The sequence below is a fragment of the Buceros rhinoceros genome, unplaced genomic scaffold (assembly GCF_000710305.1).
Source record: "Buceros rhinoceros silvestris isolate BGI_N320 unplaced genomic scaffold, ASM71030v1 scaffold9380, whole genome shotgun sequence".
Lineage (NCBI taxonomy): Eukaryota > Metazoa > Chordata > Aves > Bucerotiformes > Bucerotidae > Buceros > Buceros rhinoceros.
This window is the reverse complement of record NW_010387868.1, coordinates 15,319-25,662: the sequence shown is the minus strand read 5'-3', so window position 1 is coordinate 25,662 and position 10,344 is coordinate 15,319. Positions and strand designations below refer to the sequence as shown.

Genomic DNA, 10,344 nt, shown 5'->3' with positions numbered 1-10,344 from the left:
GTGAGGCAATCTCAGGAAGAAAGGCTGTGAAGCCTTACCAGTAAAGGTAAAAAGAGGCAGTGTTTGTTCCTTCAGACGCTGCTGCAGAAGGAAACAAAGGTGAGAATGGCCACGTTCTAGCAGCAGCCCAGGATTTTACCAACAACACCTTATTAAAGGGGAGGGAAATGACTCCCCTTCACTCCACACAGGAACACAGAGGGAGCTAGCTCCTGATGTTTGGCAGGTTAACTGTTACGTTCAGCTACACAGTGATGACACTGATTGTTTTCCATAAAAGCACATTTTCATGTAGCTATGCAAATTTCCAACATTTCAAAAACCTCAACAGTACAAACTGCAACACTTTCTCCATACAAGCAAAGCCTAAAAGGCTTTTCCATGTCCTTATGTAACTGTATCTCACATTTTTCACTCTATACGCATTCTTGCTAGTATTATCAAATAGAGAATTAAGACAAAATTGCTTTTTTTTTTTTTAATCCTTGGAAGATGGTTAAGATGTGTTCAAAGATAGGAACAATTCTACTAGTACCAGCTGTGCCACAACCCCTCTTTGAATATACAGCTTTGAACAGAAACACATAAAATATTTGATAAAAACAGATATCAAAATGCAATAATTATGTATTTTAGGCAGTATGTTTGACCAATGATAAAGCAGTAACTAGACATTGTAGACACTAAGGGAAAGAATACAAGGAAAAAAAAGGTAAGAAATTTATTGTGAATGGACATTTCTAGGAGCAAGCTACAGGTGAAATGGGGATCTAAATAATACACAATACCGCTGGCAAAAAATAAAAAATAATATAGATCAAATCTGAAGGAACAACATTGGTGAAATGCACGCTACAACTTATTCCTCATCAAATACTGTTCTGAGATGGTCAGGTAACACTGCAACATTGAAGGTTGTTTTTAAGTTGTCAGAATTTTTACTTAATTCATGTGGCATACAGCAACCACATACATAAAACTGACACACATAAAGTAAAAAAGAACAACCAAAAACCAGTATACTGGCATTTGATACTCACCTCCTTCTCCTGACCCAGAGCCATTATCTGAAAAAGAAACAGAGGGCAAGAAAAAAAATAAATAAAAATATTGCCAGGAGCAGCTGTTTGTTGAGGAACTTGACACTGTAAAACATTACACAGGTGTTCCATTTCATGAGCCAGGTGTAAAAACAAACATCCCACACGAAGTCTGGCATCTTTTAATACAGGTTGTCCAATGCTTACCGAGCCCTACTCTCTCTTATCAAGATATTTTAACTCAAGGAACAGCATCATTCAATACTGAAAACTGAACTGATTTTTTAGCCTTTTTTCAACTGTTAGAGGTGCAAATTTGTTAAACGCAAGAGAGATGAAGAATACAGAGCCTGGTTTTTGGAATATTTATTTTTTTTACCCTCTGGCCCTGGGAGTGGTAGATGAAGGAATAATATATAAATCACCTGACTGCAGAAGTAGCTCCAGAAGACTAGTCCTCAAAGTAAAGTTGGCCTAAATCATCTACCAACAAAATAGCTCCTCTCAGCTGAGTCAATCACTTCATATAAGGATGCTCTAATAGCACAGTTATTTCATTGACATTAAGCTGACTGGATTAACATCTGATGAGTGACAGCTCGTGGCTGCATCCCCTCTGCATCAGCAGTTCAAGCTTCAGCAAGGATTTATGCTTCCTCACCTCCCCAGGCCAACTAACTCCACTCACACCACCACGGAGCTGGCAAGGGATTCTGTACGGGGATGTGCATCCCGCTTGGCAGCACTCTGCACAGCCTCTTCAGCTAGCACAGCAGTGAAGACAAGCCCCTAAGCACGTGCTCTAAGTCACAAACCTCCTTCAGTCTTTCTTGCTCAAAGGAGGTGGAGAAGAGAGGATGGGATGGCAGCTACTGTCAGTGCATTGCTCCTCATCCCCATTAGTTCAGCTTCTCTGGAAGATGAGGAGAGAAGCAGACTACACGCTCTGCTCATCCCACACCTCTCCTTTCATGCCTGCTTTGGTGATGGAGAAGGCAGCTGAATTTACTTCCACAAATCTGAAAGGAGGAGGAGACCAGACAGAAAGAAGAGTTCCCCATATGAGCTCATTGTTCACATCAGAGGAAAACCCAAACCCTCCATTTTCTCAGTTCCCTCCCCCCCATCTCTTTCAACAGCTATATTACTAAGAATATTCCCTCTAGTATGTGGATGAAAGTGTGAAATTCCACATTACTGGGTCACTTCACACATTAAAAATAATCTCCTGTCACATGGAATATCAGGAGTAGAAAGGGTTTTTTCTTCTGACTAAGTTTTCCTTTCTTTCCTCCTATACCACTATTCTGTGTCTCATAGACTGAGCTTATTACCTTAAGAAACAAATGTAAAAATCAAGGGTTCTTGTTCCATTGATAGGGACCCACTTTGCTGACAAAGCAGACAATCCTATATAAAACGTCACTGTCGAGTCATTAAGAAATATACCTTATGATGCAGTATTACTTCATTACGAAATTCAAAGAGGTAGTGGTGAAATTGTGTCATAAGCTCTTCTCCGGGAGAGAAGGCTGACATACAAACATGAGCAATCTCGGCACGTAATTCATACAAAAAACAAAGGCTAAATTGTCTCAAAGAAACTTGAATTCTTCCACATTTTTATTTCCAGCTCTCACTCTCCAACTGCTTCCTCCTGCACATTCAGCCCCGAGGCAAGAAACATTGCCCAGGTCCAGCATAAGGGGCTCCAGTTACACCACGAAGTATGTGTGCTGTGTGTCAGGGGAGGTTCCACCACACAGGCAGCATGAGCTGTAAGGAGAGGGCCATCTGAGTGACAGAGTTGGTGTGCAGACCACCCGCCTCTTAGATCCTTGAGCTGAAACACATGAAGCCCCCAGCCAGTTCTGTCCCCAGCTGGCAGGGAATCATAGTAGTGGGATAGATCCATTCCCACTTCTCTGGGCTTTCAGATCTCAAGGAACCATAAAGAGTGTCATCCGTTATAACACTGCATCATTTTCTACTTTACACTGGGAGCTTGTGCCTCCCCTCTGGGCCTGGGAGCTGTGCTAGGTCTCTTGTCTCCAGGGTAACCATGCTAAACTAAGCCAGTGTTCCTGCTTTATTCTGAGTCTTGGCTAGATTTTCCCAAGCAGCTGCTGGTTAAAAAAGTAGCATTTTTTGCAAGCTTACTTGGACAAGCAGCCCTGCTCTTTTCAGGCCCTCAACCAACTCAGGATTTCCAAAAGTGGTCTCCATGCACCAAGAACTGGCAAGAAAGCTGCTGAAACAAGTGAGGAAGCTGGACAGAAATAGCTTCTTCCCCAGCCACAGGTCAGTAATTAGCGAGTGAGTGACTAACCTCTCTCTTTACTTAAGCCAAAGCACTCTGTTCCAAACAGGCTTGTAAAAATACACTTATACACAAATGTATAGGCTTCTGCTGCAAGCTGCTTTTATCCATGAAGAGGCTTCTGGATAAAATACATAAGGACGCACTTGGATCAGACACAGCATCTGAATGCTGTAAGCACGAAGCTACAGCAAGAATCCTTTCTTTGGTTTTGGGGTGGGGGTGAGGTTGTTTTGGTTTTTTGTTCTCTCTCTGAACAGGAGACTTTTCTGTACTGTGGTTCAGCTTTGGTGCAGAGGCAAAAGGTACACTCTCCAAACCCAAAAAACCTGCAGCCTTTCTCATTCAGGAGAGATGGCTTACCAGTCAAACTAGCATGAAAATTGAACCCATCTCTCCCCATTCAGGGCAACATCTCCAAACTGCTAAGTACAAACAGGAAGATAAACAGTCCGCTGACAAATTTTAAGCAAACAGACCCTTCTACTTGATTCATATGGTGCAGGTGATCCAGTGGGCACCTCCACAACAAACCTATCCAATCCTGCTCATGGGGAGCCAGGCAAAGAAATGCCAGAACGTTGCACCTTCTTTAGATCTGTGTAAGAAACAGGTCAGCAGCTATTCAGTCATGGGCAGAACAGAACGCCTCTGGACACACTGAAGGTAAAACTCTACATTGTTCTCCAGGAAACAAAGACAAAAAAAATGATGTATTTCTGGAATTTAGGTATTGCAAGGCTTAGCCGGTAGCTAAGAAAGTATTTCTAGCATCTGAACTTTGGCACCCAAGAGTTATTATACCCTTTATACCCAAGTCCTGGATTTTCCCCTAAAACTTTTGGGATATAGCTGTGGGGTTTTTTTAGTACAAAGACAGTTCTTTGCATTAACCAGAAACTGGTCTTCCCACTCCAGAAACTTCACTGAGCAAATTCTGGATAATGTTGACTCCTTTATTCAATTGTCTTTGGCCACTCCTCTTACGCAACAGAACTGGAAGAGAGAAAAGGCAGCTCCTATCTCAACTCCTAGTTCCCTGTTAGCCTGGATTTCCTGGTTAACAGTGCTAACAAAGCAGTCCCCTCCATGGTGGGACAGGGCAAGCTGCTGCAGTTTAATCCTAGGCACACAAGAGTGTCTCTAAGTAAAGATCAGGTAAAACTATCAAGAACTTGCTACCACGTAAGACCATCCTGATCCACAGTTGGCACTAGACACGGCAATGAGAGCCCTAATGCATAGCTCAGTGAGAGCTTTTAACTTTCCCTTCTCTCCTCAGCATGGGGCAATTCTCCATCGGCTTCTGCAACAGCAGCACAACCCCCAAAACCTCCAGACAGCAGCACAAGGACCAGTGTGTCAGAAGAGACGTGAAATCAGCACAGCCCATTTCAAGCCACCAGCCAGAGCAAACACCAAAGCAAGCTCCAGCTTCCCGCTGCTGGTGGCAGAGCAGAGCTCACACCGCTACACAAAAGAGGTCCATGAAGGAGCATGCCAGCTCAGCCACCCCGCACTCCCAGCAGTGGACCGCAAGCTCACTCCTCCTCCTTCTGCGGTGGCTGCTGAGTTTGTATCCCCACCCTCCAGGAGCAGGGCTGCCTGCGAGCAACTACCTTGACTTTGATATGCCAGCAGGAGCTTTTGGGGAGAATGCTGACAAGCCCAACTGCCAGCAGCTGCGAGGTCTCTGGCTGCTGGAGACAGCCTTTTAACCTCTGCATTGCCAGGCTGCGCACAGGGAATGTCCAACAACTTCAGGGGAAAGGTGGTTCCTACCACTCGGTCCTGGTGGCCATTTTCTGCTTTATTATGCCATGCAAAAAACCCCAAAAAACAAAAAAACCCCAAACCCAACCAAACCCAAACCAAAAAACATTGCCTGGGATGTATATGTCTGGGCAAGCCTATTTCTATGCTCCCAAAACATTTCCTAATGACCGAATGGTGACATTGTGCTGCCGCAAACCCCCCTCCTCACAGGCTGGCCAGGAAAGCTGCTGTACTGCACTGAATCTGGGAGTAAGGGTCTCGGTCAGCTCGCAGAATGGAGGAATGTTTTTATAGCAGGTTTTCAGATTTGTTATGGCTTCCTTGTGAGAGCACAAAGAGTTACTTTCATTCTCTTGATCTAGAAGTGAGTTGCCTAGAATTTCTTCCTTAACTCCCTCAAAAGGATTAAACTGAGCTTATTATATTTCCTTCCAGGACAATATGTGCATCTAATTATGCTTCACTGCAAGCCTCCCGCAAAAACAACATTTACTGTAAAAACCTGTGCATTCAAATTCAGGGTAAGAATTTGATTACTTCAGAGTGAAGAACACTAAATTAAGGCCACTCCTAAGAGAATAATTCCTTAAATCTAACAGACACGTAGTGTTTGTTTCTAGTTCTGCAAATAGCTTTTTTTTTATTATTATTACCTTAGAAATCCCAATAGAAAGCAATGGACTGTGCCTTCCAAATATATACAGTACACTGAGAATCTGTAAGTACAATATATCAAGTACTACATCATTGTGTGGTTACACTTTAATGTGCATATAATATAAATCTGGCAGCAGTCAAAACCACGGCTCTGTGTGTGGGCTAACAGGAGCACACATTCTTAGAAATTAATCATAAAAGTCTATTTCTTATTTACTAAATTGATTTATTTTATTTAAACTAATAAAAGACAGTAAATTCACCAACAAAAGGAGGCAGAAGAAATCAAGAGGCTTGGTGACACTCCTCCTCAATGATCTGAGCACCTGACCACCCTCTCTTCCAGGTTTCTTTAACCTGCCTAGCAAGCCAGGTCAGGATCACCTCCAGTAGAAGATGGCATAATGTGAATGAATTTCAGTGTGCTGTCACCCTTTATGAACTGATCAAGACTTCAGGTCAGCAGCAAGATACTATGAGTTTAGCAAGAGTCCTGGTGTAGGTATTACCATCTCCCCCTGCCCTGGCTGGATGATCCTGTCCCTGTGGGTTGAACTGCAAAGAGTGAAGGGATAAGGGTAAGAAATAAGAAATAAAATTTAAAAAAAAAGTGAAATGTCTTGTTTCATTGCTTTAAAAAGTTAAAAGCCAGAATCATCAGTAAAAAAAAAAAAAAAAAAAAATTTAAAAAAAAAAAAAAAAAGGAAAGGAAAAGGCTGGGACAGTGCTCTGATCTTGTCCACAGTGTAACCCCACAGAGCAAGGAGGACAAGCTAAGGAAGGTAGAAAGAACTACCTCAAGGACTTTGCTTCGCAGCCCTGTTCATCTCCATCCAGTCGTGGACCAGATGATTCCTTTACGAATGCAAAAGGCTGGGTCAGATGTAGGCCAAAAATGTATATAGATTGATTTGCCCCATCATTTGTTAAAGGTTTATTAAGGTATTAGACAAAGAGAACACTACAGCTGCATTTCACTATTTTTCCTAGTTTCTCTCTATGCTGCAACATGCACTGTCTAAAACCCACAGACCCTCATCACCCACACCTTGTGTCAGGGGTAATTAGGCATAAACCCACCCCCATAAACCTGGCTATTTGAAAAAAAAAAAAAAACTAATGTCCCTTCATTGAAAAATGGGCTTTGACAGTGTTAAGACCTGTATATGCAGACCCAAAAAATTCATTCTCTTACATTACCCTAAAACACCATTTTTAATGTCAAAACTTGCATTTTGTTCATTCCTAAAGCACCTGTGATTGAATCTTATTTAAATGTTGCTTATTTTAGGATCTTGCAATTCTGACAGCACTTGGACAAAGGAAATAAATATATCAATAAGCTGCTAAATCACCCATGACTGTGCAAATTTAATCAAAATGTTACCTGCCACGAAACAGGTCTGACTAAATGACTCAGTGTAGTTTGTTCCAGTGCCGTAGCTTCTGAAGGTATCACTCCCTAGCAAATGGGAAATATTTAATTCTTGTATGAGATTCAGAAGTCTGATGTACTTCCAATACTAAATGGTTTTTGCAACACTGTGGGGGAATTTTGTCCCATTGTCTCAGGTCCATCCTGCCAGGATGAAGATCTGCTTTGGAAACCAAAACTGTGATAGGAAACCAGTGAATGTATACTTAGCTTCCAATGACGTCCCAGAACAAACCATTTTCATAGCAATTTCAGTGGCATTCGGTGAAAATTAATGGGGGTCTATATATGTTTTGTTAATCTGGGCATTTGAGTCTCCATATATATACGTGTAACAGGTAAGGAGAGCAAACACACTGACTACTTAGTGACCCATGGTCCCAGGCAGGGCAGGGAGATGTTCCAGGTGATGGCTTTCATCATCCAATAGCCTCACACCAACCAGAGCGCATCCGACACTCGGGGAGCAGCAGGCACTGTTCTGATAGAGCTCTACCAAAGCACTGCAGCTTGCACTATGGTAAACGCAGTATGCAGCCAGAACTGCGTGCTCGGTTTCTGAAATGTGTTTTCAGTACTTTCTGGTCAATTGTGTCTCAGTACATCTCTTGATCTATTACGCAAAGTGCTAAAAATTGTGCTGCATTTCCTGGGTTTTATGAAGGATTTAAAGAAAAGGAGAGGAAGGTTAAAAAAATTAATCCCAGACTAGTTTAGTAATAATTTAGTAATAACAGTTAGCTGCCAGCAACCTGAGGCTGAGAAGAATCAATTTTTCATTTCGAAATGTCTTTTTCTTAGTAGGGTAGAACACACATGAAAATAAACACTTTTCCTTGTTATTACCAAAACATTACCCTAGTATTTTGTTTTAGTGAGGGAAAGAAACTTTCATGCTGTGAGTCTGATTCTTAAAATAATTTGGGCATAAAATTAAAAAAAAATATTTACTTACACATCTTCTGTTCAAACCATCATTATTATTGGCTGATTTCATAGGAACATGTGAGTGCTCAAAAACTGTAATGCATTTTTTCCTATTTCTGCACTGTCTGTCTGGAAATAATTTACAGGTGGGAGGTTGGGAAAGAAGGTAGATTCAGTTATCTGCCTGAGGTATGCTGGAATTATCTGGCCGACCTGGGCACAAGATGCAGGTTTTCTTCAGTATCAGGAGCAACATCATACATTGTTTTGGACCTTAGTAAACAACCCCATATCTCAATATAGGTCTGTGCTGCGGTCAAAGGCATTAGAGCAGCTCACGTGAAATACAGCCATGCTGCATTTAAAGGAGGTAACTCTGGGGCTGGCAGCAGCAAGGACTTGGCCTAGGCACACTGCCTATAAATTTACCCTAATGTCCAGATGGGATGTTGCAGCTACTGGTGAGTTCCAGGGTGCTACCTCTAAACTGTCATTGCTAACCAGACTAGCCAAGAGTGTGCTCCTGACCCATAGTGACATTTTTGGCTGCCATATAGATGTAACATTGCTGAGGTTAATCTGAGTAACTATTGTGTATCAAAAGATGAGAGATGTCCCACAACTTCATTTTGTGTGTTATTTATTTACCAAAGAATGCAGTTGTTGATGCTACTTAACTTAATTCTAAGAAACCAACACATGTGTTTAGTCTGACCAGCTTTGAATCTGTCCAGAGGTTCAAAAGACCTCTGGTGGCTTAAGTTTCTGTGTCCAAGAGCACGTTCCAATATTCCAGACAGTGAAAACCTGTCCCATGCATTTTAAGCGTGTGGAAAATCTGTGGTTTAGGTGTGTGGAAGAAGGACAGAAATGGCCAGTCCATTAGAAACGTGAGGTAATGACCCAAAGTAAAATTAGTCAAAGATGATCCCTTGTATACAGGTAGAGTGGCAGTCAGGATGAGTCTGCTCCGAATTTGTTGTAAACCTTTTGGTGAATAACAAGGCTCCTCTATACATACAATGGAAGCATTTCCAAACTATTTTCTCAGACAAAACATTTCTACTTTTAATGTTTATTTATTAACCTGTTAGCATACCAGAAGGTATTTCAGATATCTTTGTAAAAATATTCCTTTGCTAACGAGGACTTGGGGTTTCCACATTATTTCATTCTATGAAAAGCATGAAAATTAAAATCTCTGGAATTAAGGGCACAACTAAAGAGCTAACCATATAACATCATTCATTAGTGACACAAAATGATGGTTTGCATACCAGAATAACAAGGTCCTCTTGATACCACTGTTATCTCTTTCTGATGCTTGCAAGCAGCTCTCCTGAGGAAGCATTCGTTTTGGTAAGTGTCTCCATTTGAGCCACAAACAGGAATATAGTTTGTGTGACACTGAAAAAGAAATTATACAGTAACTCAGTCATACAAAATCATGTGACTAATCTCAACCGTGTATAAATACACAGGAAGATACTCGTGTAAATACGGATTACTAGCAGTAACTTATAACCCTGTTTACTAAAGGAAGTTTTAAAATATATTAGCTTCTTAATATCGCTGGATGTATTCCTTCTGGATCACTGAAATAATAGTCCAGCTCTGTATGGGCTGAACACGGGAATCCAGCAGGAAAGATTAAAAGAACAAAGTAACTATGGTGGGACTTAGTAACGGCTAGAGGGAATATGACAAGCATCTAGAAGTATCTGAAGGATAAACACTGAAGAAGGAGAAAACTCCTTCAAGATAATACCGAAATGTATGACTAGGCACGGGGGATGAAACTGAGCAAAGGAAAATTTATGGTTACAGTTCTTAAGGGGAGATTGCTGATCTTTTTGGTCATAGCATGATCTTTCAAGGGAGATGGAAAACAACTCCTATCCCCATTAAACTTATGAGCATTGTGAGACTGTTTTACTTGGTCAACTACTATAATAATGCTTTTGCATCACCATACTGTAAGATTTAAAGCTCAAAGCCAGTAGCATTAATACATTTAATAAAAAGAAAGAAAGAAAGTAAAATTTCTCATTCAGAATGGCTTTGGCAGGAGCAGCCTGTAGTTTGCTATCTTCTTACATTTTAAGAAAGACGGATTACATACCCCTTGTACACATGTGTATTAAAAAGCAGGGAAACACACCGAGACCACCAATCGGCCTAACACCCGA

The 10,344-nt window shown here is 41.3% G+C and overlaps 1 long non-coding RNA gene across 1 annotated transcript in view; it reads right to left on the bottom strand.

Moving 5' to 3' along the window:
* The window catches only part of LOC104494804, a 25,348-nt gene that overhangs the window by 10,178 nt on the left and 4,826 nt on the right, over positions 1 to 10,344 (bottom strand). Inside the window, exons 2-3 of the long non-coding RNA XR_727806.1 lie at positions 9,433 to 9,562; positions 1,041 to 1,067 (exon numbers count right to left, since the gene is read on the bottom strand). This is a non-coding gene — a long non-coding RNA (uncharacterized LOC104494804). The remainder of the gene's footprint in view (positions 1 to 1,040; positions 1,068 to 9,432; positions 9,563 to 10,344) is intronic.